Source organism: Malania oleifera, chromosome 8 (genome assembly GCF_029873635.1).
Source record: "Malania oleifera isolate guangnan ecotype guangnan chromosome 8, ASM2987363v1, whole genome shotgun sequence".
Classification (NCBI taxonomy): domain Eukaryota; kingdom Viridiplantae; phylum Streptophyta; class Magnoliopsida; order Santalales; family Ximeniaceae; genus Malania; species Malania oleifera.
The window spans coordinates 33,312,525-33,322,205 of record NC_080424.1 but is presented as its reverse complement, the minus strand read 5'-3'; positions in this window follow the sequence as shown (position 1 = coordinate 33,322,205).

Genomic DNA, 9,681 nt, shown 5'->3' with positions numbered 1-9,681 from the left:
AATTCTTATTTAAAAATGAATTTACAAGAGGAAAAGTACCTTATCCATTAAAACTAAAAACAAAGATTTGTTATTAGTTCAAATATATGTGGATGATATTATATTTGGAGCTACAAATAAAGATCTATGTAAAGAATTTTCCACATGTATGCAAAAAGAGTTTGAGATGAGTATGATGGGAGAATTAAATTACTTTCTTGGATTACAAATCAAACAAGCAAAAAATGGAATCTTTATAAATCAAACTAAATACATTAAAGACATGTTAAAAAATTTTGATATGGAAGAAAGTAAACCTATAGGAACTCCTATGAGTACTTCAACTAGTCTTGACAAAGATGAAAAAGGGAAACAAGTTGATACGAAGCATTATTGAGGAATGATTGGAAGCCTACTCTATTTAACAAAAAGTAGGCCAGATATTATGTTTAGTGTATGTATATGTGCAAGATTTCAGTTAGCCCCAAAGGAATCACATCAAACAGCAATCAAAAGAATTCTTAGGTATCTCCTAGGTACACTTGAATTAGTTTTATGGTATCCAAAGGAATCTGGATTTGAAATGATTAGTTATTCAGACACAGACCTTGCTGAATGTAAAATAGATAGAAAAAGCACAAGTGGAACGTGTCATTTTCTAGGACATTCTCTAGTTTCATGATCTTCAAAGAAACAAAATTCTGTAGCATTATCCACAGCAGAAGCAGAATACATTGCTGCAGGAAGTTGTTGTGCTCGAACATTATATATGAAACAACAGTTAAAAGATTTTTCAAATACAATATCAAATTATCCATATCAAATGTGATAACACAAGTGCTATTAATATTTCAAAAAATCTAGTATCTCACTCAAGAACAAAACACATCGATATAAGACTTCATTTCTTGAGAGATTATGTACAAAATGAAGATATAGTACTAGAATTTGTAAATACACATGATCATTTAGCAGATATTTTTACAAAACCTTTGTCGGAAGAAAGACTCATATTCATAAGAAGAGAATTGGGCATGCTTCATAGTCGTGAAGTAATCTAGAAATTGTTCTGGTTGGCAGGCGACTGCCACCAGGGTACCAGGTGACTGCCTAGCTATTGTCTTTCCAAATTCCACAAAGACAGGTGCCTGCCACATTCAAGCAGGCGACTACCTCGCGGTGGGTATGGTTTAAAACCCTATTTTAAGTCATTTAAAAACCTACTAGGCGCCTGACCATTCATTTTTCTCTCTAAAACCTTTCATCTCCATCACTTTCCATACACAAATCTTGCTTAAAGCATCTTGCAACCTAGTATCAAATCCTTCCTCCACACAAACACCGAGCTTAACTTAGAGTTTCTTTGATTTTATTCTTCATCCAAACATGCCTAGATGTTAAAGGATCTTCCTCTTCCACAAGAATAAATAACGATGAGGTGGAGAAATGGTTGGTCACTCCACACGCCAAACACCTTTACCGAAATCAAATTGCTTCAACTGAACCGATATTAGGTAAGGTACTCGACGTAACATTCTTCAATTCTGATTTTCCCGAAATCTTGGTACTTTTCAAGAACATTGGATGGGATAAATTTATCACCTACCAAGCTAAAGGTTATAATCCCAATGTTGTGCGTACTTTTTATGCAAACATGGAGCGATGCGATAATGGAATCAAAACAAATTTTTTTGGGAAAGACATCCATCTAAATCCCATATCTTTGGGAAAGATTCTTCGAACTAAGCTAGGGGATTTTGAGATTCATATTATTGAGAAGTAATGGATTATGGCTCAAGGTTTTAACAACATTTATTGAAATTGTAATTTGGCATTGAATAAAATAGTGCATTATTGCACGTTCTAGATTATATATATGATGGTTATTATGTCATTAATAATTATATGTATATATATATATATATATATATATATATATTTCAAAATTCCAATCCAAAGTTCTTAGAATTTTTTGAATTTTAAAATTTAAAAAACTGAATATTAATTGGTTACAATATTATATTCTTTAATTCTATTTTTTTACAAAATATAATATAAAAATACTATTCATTGACACCACTATCAGTATTAGGGGAAACAATGAAATTAATGTTTGAAGGCTAAACAACCACAATAAAGATAAACAAAAAAGTATAATACATTTCAACAATAATAATAGAAAATTTCAAAAGTGCATCATCTAAGTTCAATAGAAAGGCTGTTTGACAACATTCGCAGTCGTAACAGAAGTTCGCATTACCTTCACTCTAGCTATAGTAGCTATCTGTTGAGTCCGACACACAACCTGGAGGTGCATAACAACAACTTCGCTAAACTAGCAGAAAATAAAAACTAATTTTTTGATGTTTTGAATCATAATTTAAATTAAATTTACTTAAACCTATTGTATGTTATAATCTATACATTAAAACATATAGAGGCAATGCTGGAATCTATTGACAGTCATACGTTATCTTTTAAAAAAAATATTAAATCTATGATGCTGCAAATGAGGTAAATACATTTATTATTAAAAACACTACAAAAAGATATCCCATTTTTTATGTAATTGTAGGCTCTCACTGAACACTCGTGTCAAAGCTCCGGTAGTCAAATAAACAAACAAATATAGCATAAAAATATGCGACATAGGGACTATCTTTGCCAATCACCAACTTTCACGACACAAAGAGCGTGACCACATAAGCCACTTGGGAGCGTTAAGTTAAGGCATTTTCTTTCTGAAATCATTGTCGAGTCCATACCATACATACCAGATGGATGACAACAGTCTTCCTAAAAATAAACGCACAAAAATAACATAACAAGTGTGTATCCACATGTACAAAATTGTTTGTTTTTTTTTTTAAAAAAAATGAATAACACAACTTAGAACATAAAAATTAAAAGAATTAATTTGATATCATCGTACAACTCTAAGTAGGGCTCAAAATTAAAGAAGGCTAACCAGTATTTTATTTAGAACGTATTGAGAGGATGGTGGAATCATGTCATCATTAGGTCAAACGCGAAATTGTTTGATGCATAACGCAACATCTTTGTCGCTCGGTGATGTTTCTTTGTGCATCACACAACTTCGCAATTGCTCTAACAACGACGTGATTACCCAATCTCTTCACAGCTCCTCAATAAAATACTGGTTAACCATTTTTCTTTTTGAACCCAACTTAAAGTCGTACTACGATTACCAATTATTTCTTTTAATTTGTTTGTTCTAAGATTTATTATTCTTTCTATTGGAAAACAACAAACAATTTGGTACGTATAGGTACACATTTTTTATGTTATTTTTGCTCGTTTATTTATAGGAAGTCTGTTGTCGCCCATCTGGTGTGTGGTTGGACTCAACAATGCTATCAAATGAAAAATGCCACATATTAACGCTCCCAAGTGGCTCCTGTGGTCGTGCTCTTCGTGTTGTGCAAGTTGATGATTTGAACCAATAGTCCATTTGTTACATATTTGTAATGTTATATCTGTTTGTTTATTTCACTGATGGAGCATTGACACGAGTATTTAGTGAGAGCATACAATCACATGCAAAGTGAGATATCTATTCGTAATATTTTTAACAACATTTATTGAAATTGTAATCTGGCATTGAATAAAATAGTGCATTTTTGCACGTTCTACATTATGTATATGATGGTTATTTTGTCACAAATCATTATATATATATATATATATATATATACATATTTTCCAAATGCCAATCCAAAGTTCTTAGAATTTTTTGAAATTTAAAATTTTAAAAACTAACAATTAATTGGTTACAATTTTATATTCTTAAATTTATTTATTTTTAAATATAATATAAAAATATTATTCATTGACGTCACTGTTAATATTAGGGGAGACAATCAAATTAACATTTGAAGGCTAAACAACCACAATAAAGATAAACAAAAAAGTATAATACTTTTCAACAATAATAATAGAAAATTTCAAAAGTGCATCTTCTAAGTTCAATAGAAAGGCTGCTTGGCAACTTTCCTAGACGTAACATAAGTTCGCATTACCTTCACTCTAGCTATAGTAGCTATCTGTTGAGTCCGACCCTCAACTTGGAGGTGCATAATATCAACTTCGCTAAACTAGCAGAAAATAAAAACTAATTTTTTGATGTTTTGAAGCACAATTTAAATTAAATTTACTTAAACCTATTGTATGTTACAATTTATACATTAAAACATATAGTGGCAATGTTGTAAACTATTGACAGTCATACGTTATCTTTAAAAAAAATTTATTAAATCTATGATGTTGCAAATGAGGTAAATAAATTTATTATTAAAAACACTACAAAAAGATATCCCACTTTTGATGTAATTGTAAGCTCTCACAAAACACTCGTGTCAAAGCACCGGTAGTCAAATAAACAAATAGATATAGCATTAAAAATATGCAACATAGGGACTATCGTTGCCAATCATCAACTTTCACAACATGAAAAGCATGACCACAGGAGCCACTTGGGAGCGTTAAGTTATGGCATTTTCTGTCTGAAAACATTATCGAGTCCATACCATACATACCAAATGGACGACAACAGTCTTCATAAAAATAAACGCACAAAAATAACATAAGAAGTGTGTATCCGTATGTACGAAATTGTTTGTTTGTTTTTTTTTTTAAAAAAAAGTGAACAACACATCTTAGAACAAAAAAATTAAATGAATTAATTTGAAATCATCGAACGACTTTAAATAGGGCTCAAAATGAAAAAAAGCTAACTAGTATTTTATTTAGAAGCTATCGAGAGGAGGGAGGAATCATGTTGTCATTAGAGCAAATGCGAAATTGTTTGGTGCATAACGCAACATCTTTGTCACTCGGTGATTTTTCTTTGCGCATCAAACAACTTCGCAATTGCTCTAACGACGAACTGATTCCACAATCTCTCCACAGCTCCTCAATAAAATAATGGTTAGCCATTTTTTCTTTTTGAACCCAACTTAATGTCGTACTACGATTACCAATTATTTCTTTTAATTTGTTTGTTCTAAGATTTGTTATTCTTTCTATTGGAAAACAACAAACAATTTAGTACTTATAGGTACACATTTTTTATGTTATTTTTGCTCGTTTATTTATAGGAAGTCTGTTGTCGCCCATCTGGTGTGTGGTATGGACTCGACAATGATGTCAGACGAAAAATGCCATATATTAACGCCCCCAAGTGGCTCCTATGGTCATGCTCTTTGTGTCTTACAAGTTGATGATTTGAACCAATAGTCCATTTGTTACATGTTTGTAATGTTATATCTGTTTGTTTATTTCACTACCGGAGCATTGACACTAGTATTTAGCAAGAGCTTACAATCACATCGAAAGTGAGATATCTTTTCGAAATATTTTTAACAACATGAATTGAAATTGTAATTTCGCATTGAATAAATAGTGCATTATTGCATGCTCTACATTATATATATGATTGTTATTATGTCATTAATAAATTTATATATATATATATATATATATATATTTCCAAGTGCCAATCCAAAGATTTTAGACTTTTTTGAGTTTTAAAATTTTAAAAACTAATAATTAATTGGTTACAATTTTATATTCTTTAAATTCTATTTTTAAAAAAAATATTATTCATTGACACCACCATCAATATTAGGGGAGACAATCAAATTAATGTTTGAAGGCTAAAAAACCATAATAAAAATAAACAAAAAAGTATAAAACTTTTCAACAACAATAATAGAAAATTTCAAAAGTGCATCATATAAGTTCATTAGAATGGCTGCTTGACAACTTTTGCAGTCGTAATAGAAGTTCGCATTCCCTTCACTCTAGCTATAGTAGCTATCTGTTGAGTCCGACCCACAACCTGGAGGTGCATAACAACAATTTCACTAAACTAGCAGAAAATAAAAACTAATTTTTTGATGTTTTGAATCACAATTTAAATTAAATTTACTTAAACCTATTGTATATTACAACTTATACACTAAAACATATAGTGGCAATGCTGTAAACTATTGACAGTCATACGTTATCTTTTAAAAAAAAATGTTAAATCTATGATGTTGCAAATGAGGTAAATAAATTTATTATTAAAAACACTACAAAAAGATATCCCACTGTTGATGTAATTGTAAGCTTTCACTGAACACTCGTGCCAAAGTTCTGGAAGTCAAATAAAGAAACAGATATAGCATTCAAAGTATGCAACATAGGCACTATCTTTGCCAATCATCAACTTTCACGACACGAAGAGCATGACCACAGGAGCCACTTGGGAGCGTTAAGATATGGCATTTTATGTCTGAAATCATTGTCGAGTCCATACCATACATACCAGATCGACGACAACAGTCTTCCTAAAAATAAACGCACAAAAATAACATAAGAAGTGTGTATCCATATGTACAAAATTGTTTGTTTTTTTTTAAAAAAAAATGAACAATACATCTTAGAGCAAAAAAATTAAAGAATTAATTTGAAATCATCATACAACTTAAGTAGGGCTCAAAATTAAAAAAGGCTAACCAATATTTTATTTAGAAGTTATTGAGAGGATGGAGGAATCACGTCCTCATTAGAGCAAACGCGAAATTGTTTGATGCATAACGCAACATCTTTGTCGCTCGGTGATGTTTCTTTGTGCATCAACAATTTCGCAATTGCTCTAACGATGACATTGTCGCAACGTCCCAGCGTGCGTGTGCCCTGGTGGCGAAATAAAAATCAATTTTAAATTTTTGAGAAAAATAAAGAATGTCGGAGTCGCCACTAACCTTTAGTGTTTGTTAAAACACATGATTACTACCCCATTAGGGGTAGAATGGGCCTACGTTACCAGAGCTGGGGTCGGGGAGTTCGGTTACGTGCGGGGAAGGTACGAGCACCCCCTACAACACGCCCGTTCTTAAGAACGGTACCTAATTAATTTAGAATTATCCCTAAGTAATTCTAAAAAATCTTTAAAATTACTCCTTTAGTAAATTAATTAATACACATACAAAGTGAATAAAAAAATAAATAATAAATAAGTAAATAATATACAAAAAATATATGTAAAATCTAAATATTTACATATTCCCTCAGAACTAAAGGTACGTGAAGCCCGAAGGCTCATACCCCAGCATTAAAATCATAGGGATAAAAATCAAGAAAGTACTTAGGAAAGTATACTCCCAAATTTTGAAAATTTTATAGGATTTTTTATAGGAAAATACTAATATAAGAGGTTTTAATATATGATAATAGGATAATCAGCAACAACTTAAAATATTACAAATGTCAAAATAGGTAATAAAATATCATATATATTACAATACTAAAGATACAATCAAAAAAGTAATACCTTATATATTGAGAATACTAAAACTACCCTAAATACCTTAAAGATACCATATTAAGTAATATTCTATATGTTAAAATACTAAAAAAAAAAAAATACCTTATAGGTGATACTAAAAATAATAATAATACCATATAATTCATAATAATGACAATAAACATATAATATGAACTTAAATACTAGAAATACCATATAAACTAATAATAATACTAAAATGTCATAATAATAAACTAATAATTACAAACTATAATATAAATACTACCACAAGAGTAATGTAAACATAATGACAAAGATAAACCTAATAAACTATGCCTAAAGACAAATATAATAATGTATGAACATAGTGATACCTATAAATACCACAATATATATAAAATGGACATAGGAAAGATATAAACATGATAAAACAATATACAAAAACACCACACAATAATGAAAATACTACAATAAAAGACAACCATATTCATTATTTAACATGCATTAATATAAACAATAAAAATTTAAACCTAAATGAATACTAAGACAAAAACAAACCCTGCAAAAAAGAAAATAAAATAAAATAAATTAACATCAAATATATATATATATATATATATATGAAACCTGAATTAATATTATTGCAAAAGGTGAAAAAGAATCCTGCAAAAAATAGATTAACGTTAGATACACACATATATAAAACACCAATTAAATGTACAATAAAAAATAAATAAACTTTACATGTCAAAACCCAAACAAATCCAAAAAAAAAAAATGTATACAGGCATGTGTGTGACAGTGTGAGGGCGTGTGTGCTCGGTCTTTGTACGTGTGTGTGGTGTGTGTGTGTGTGTGTGCAGGTGGCTACCGTGGGGTGCTGCAGGAGGGAGGATGGGAGAAGGCGGCGATGGCGTGCACAGGTGAGCTGGTGCGGAGATTTTCCGGCTGATTGGATCACTGCTGTGATGGGAGTTTGAAGTTGATGATGGCTGTGTTCAGACGGCTCTGCCCATGCTGGTGTGGAGAACCTTCGGCAGTTGTATAAGGGTGCTCATTGGAGTTGTACGGTGAGGGCCGAGCGGTAAAGGTGGTCGGAGATCTTGCAGGTTGATTTGTGGCGGCTTGGCTGTGCACGGAGGGACGCTGACGCCAGGCTGTGCCGTGTGTGGCTCGCGGTTGGCGACAGCGTGCATGGGCTGTGATGGTGGCTGGCAGCGGCTATGGTGATGGTGGGCCGAAGAGAGGGACAGTGACGGTTATCTGGGGCGGTGACGGAGTGCTCCGCGTGGCCGGAGCTATGCAGAGGGGCTGCAGAGCTGCATGGCTTTCGGCTATGGTGGTTGGGAGGATTGTCAGAGCTGCGTGGCCATGGGGTCTGTTGGATGTTGGTGGGTGTGAGGATGAAGTAGGTAGCAAGGAGTGAGGCCATTGCTATTGCAGCAACTGGGAAGAAGAAGAAGAAGAAGAAGCAGAAGAAGCAAACAGTAAAGGGGGCCCTTTTTTTATTTCTGTTTCCATTGCGCGCCCCCCTGCTTGGCTATGGGAAGGAGCCTTTAAATAGGCTCCAACCCCAAAACCCTAGGTCAAAATACAAATAAAATAAAAATAATAATAATAATAGAAATAATAATAATAATAATAATAACAGAAAAATAACAAAGAAATAATAACAATAGTATTTAAAAGTAAAAATAATAACAAAGTAATAATAATAATAATAATAAAGTAATAATAATGATAATAATAGTAATCAATAATAATGAAAATTAATAATAATAATGATAATAATAATAATAATAATAGTAATCAATAATAATAATAATAATAATAATAATAATAATAATAATAATAATGATAGTAATAAAAATAAAAATAATAGAAAATAAGAATAATATTAAAATAATAATAATAATAAAAATATTGGGCCTGGGTAAAAATGGGGTGTCTACAGACGTGATTCCCCAATCTCTCCATAGCTCCTCAATAAAATACTGGTTAGCCATTTTTCTTTTTGAACCCTACTTAAAGTCATACTATGATTTCCAATTATTTATTTTAATTTGTTTGTTCTAAGATTTGTATTCTTTTTGTTGGAAAACACAAACAATATGGTACATATAGGTACACATTTTTTATGTAATTTTTGCTCGTTTATTTATAGGAAATCTGTTGTCACCCATCTGGTGTGTGGTATGGACTTGACAATGATGGCAGATGAAAAATGCCACATATAACGCTCCCAAGTGTCTCCTGTGGCCGTGCTCTTTGTGTCCTGCAAGTTGAGGATTTGAACCAATAGTCCATTTGTTACGTGTTTGTAATGTTATATCTGTTGTTTATTTCACTACCGAATCATTGACATGAGTATTTAGCAAGAGCTTACAATC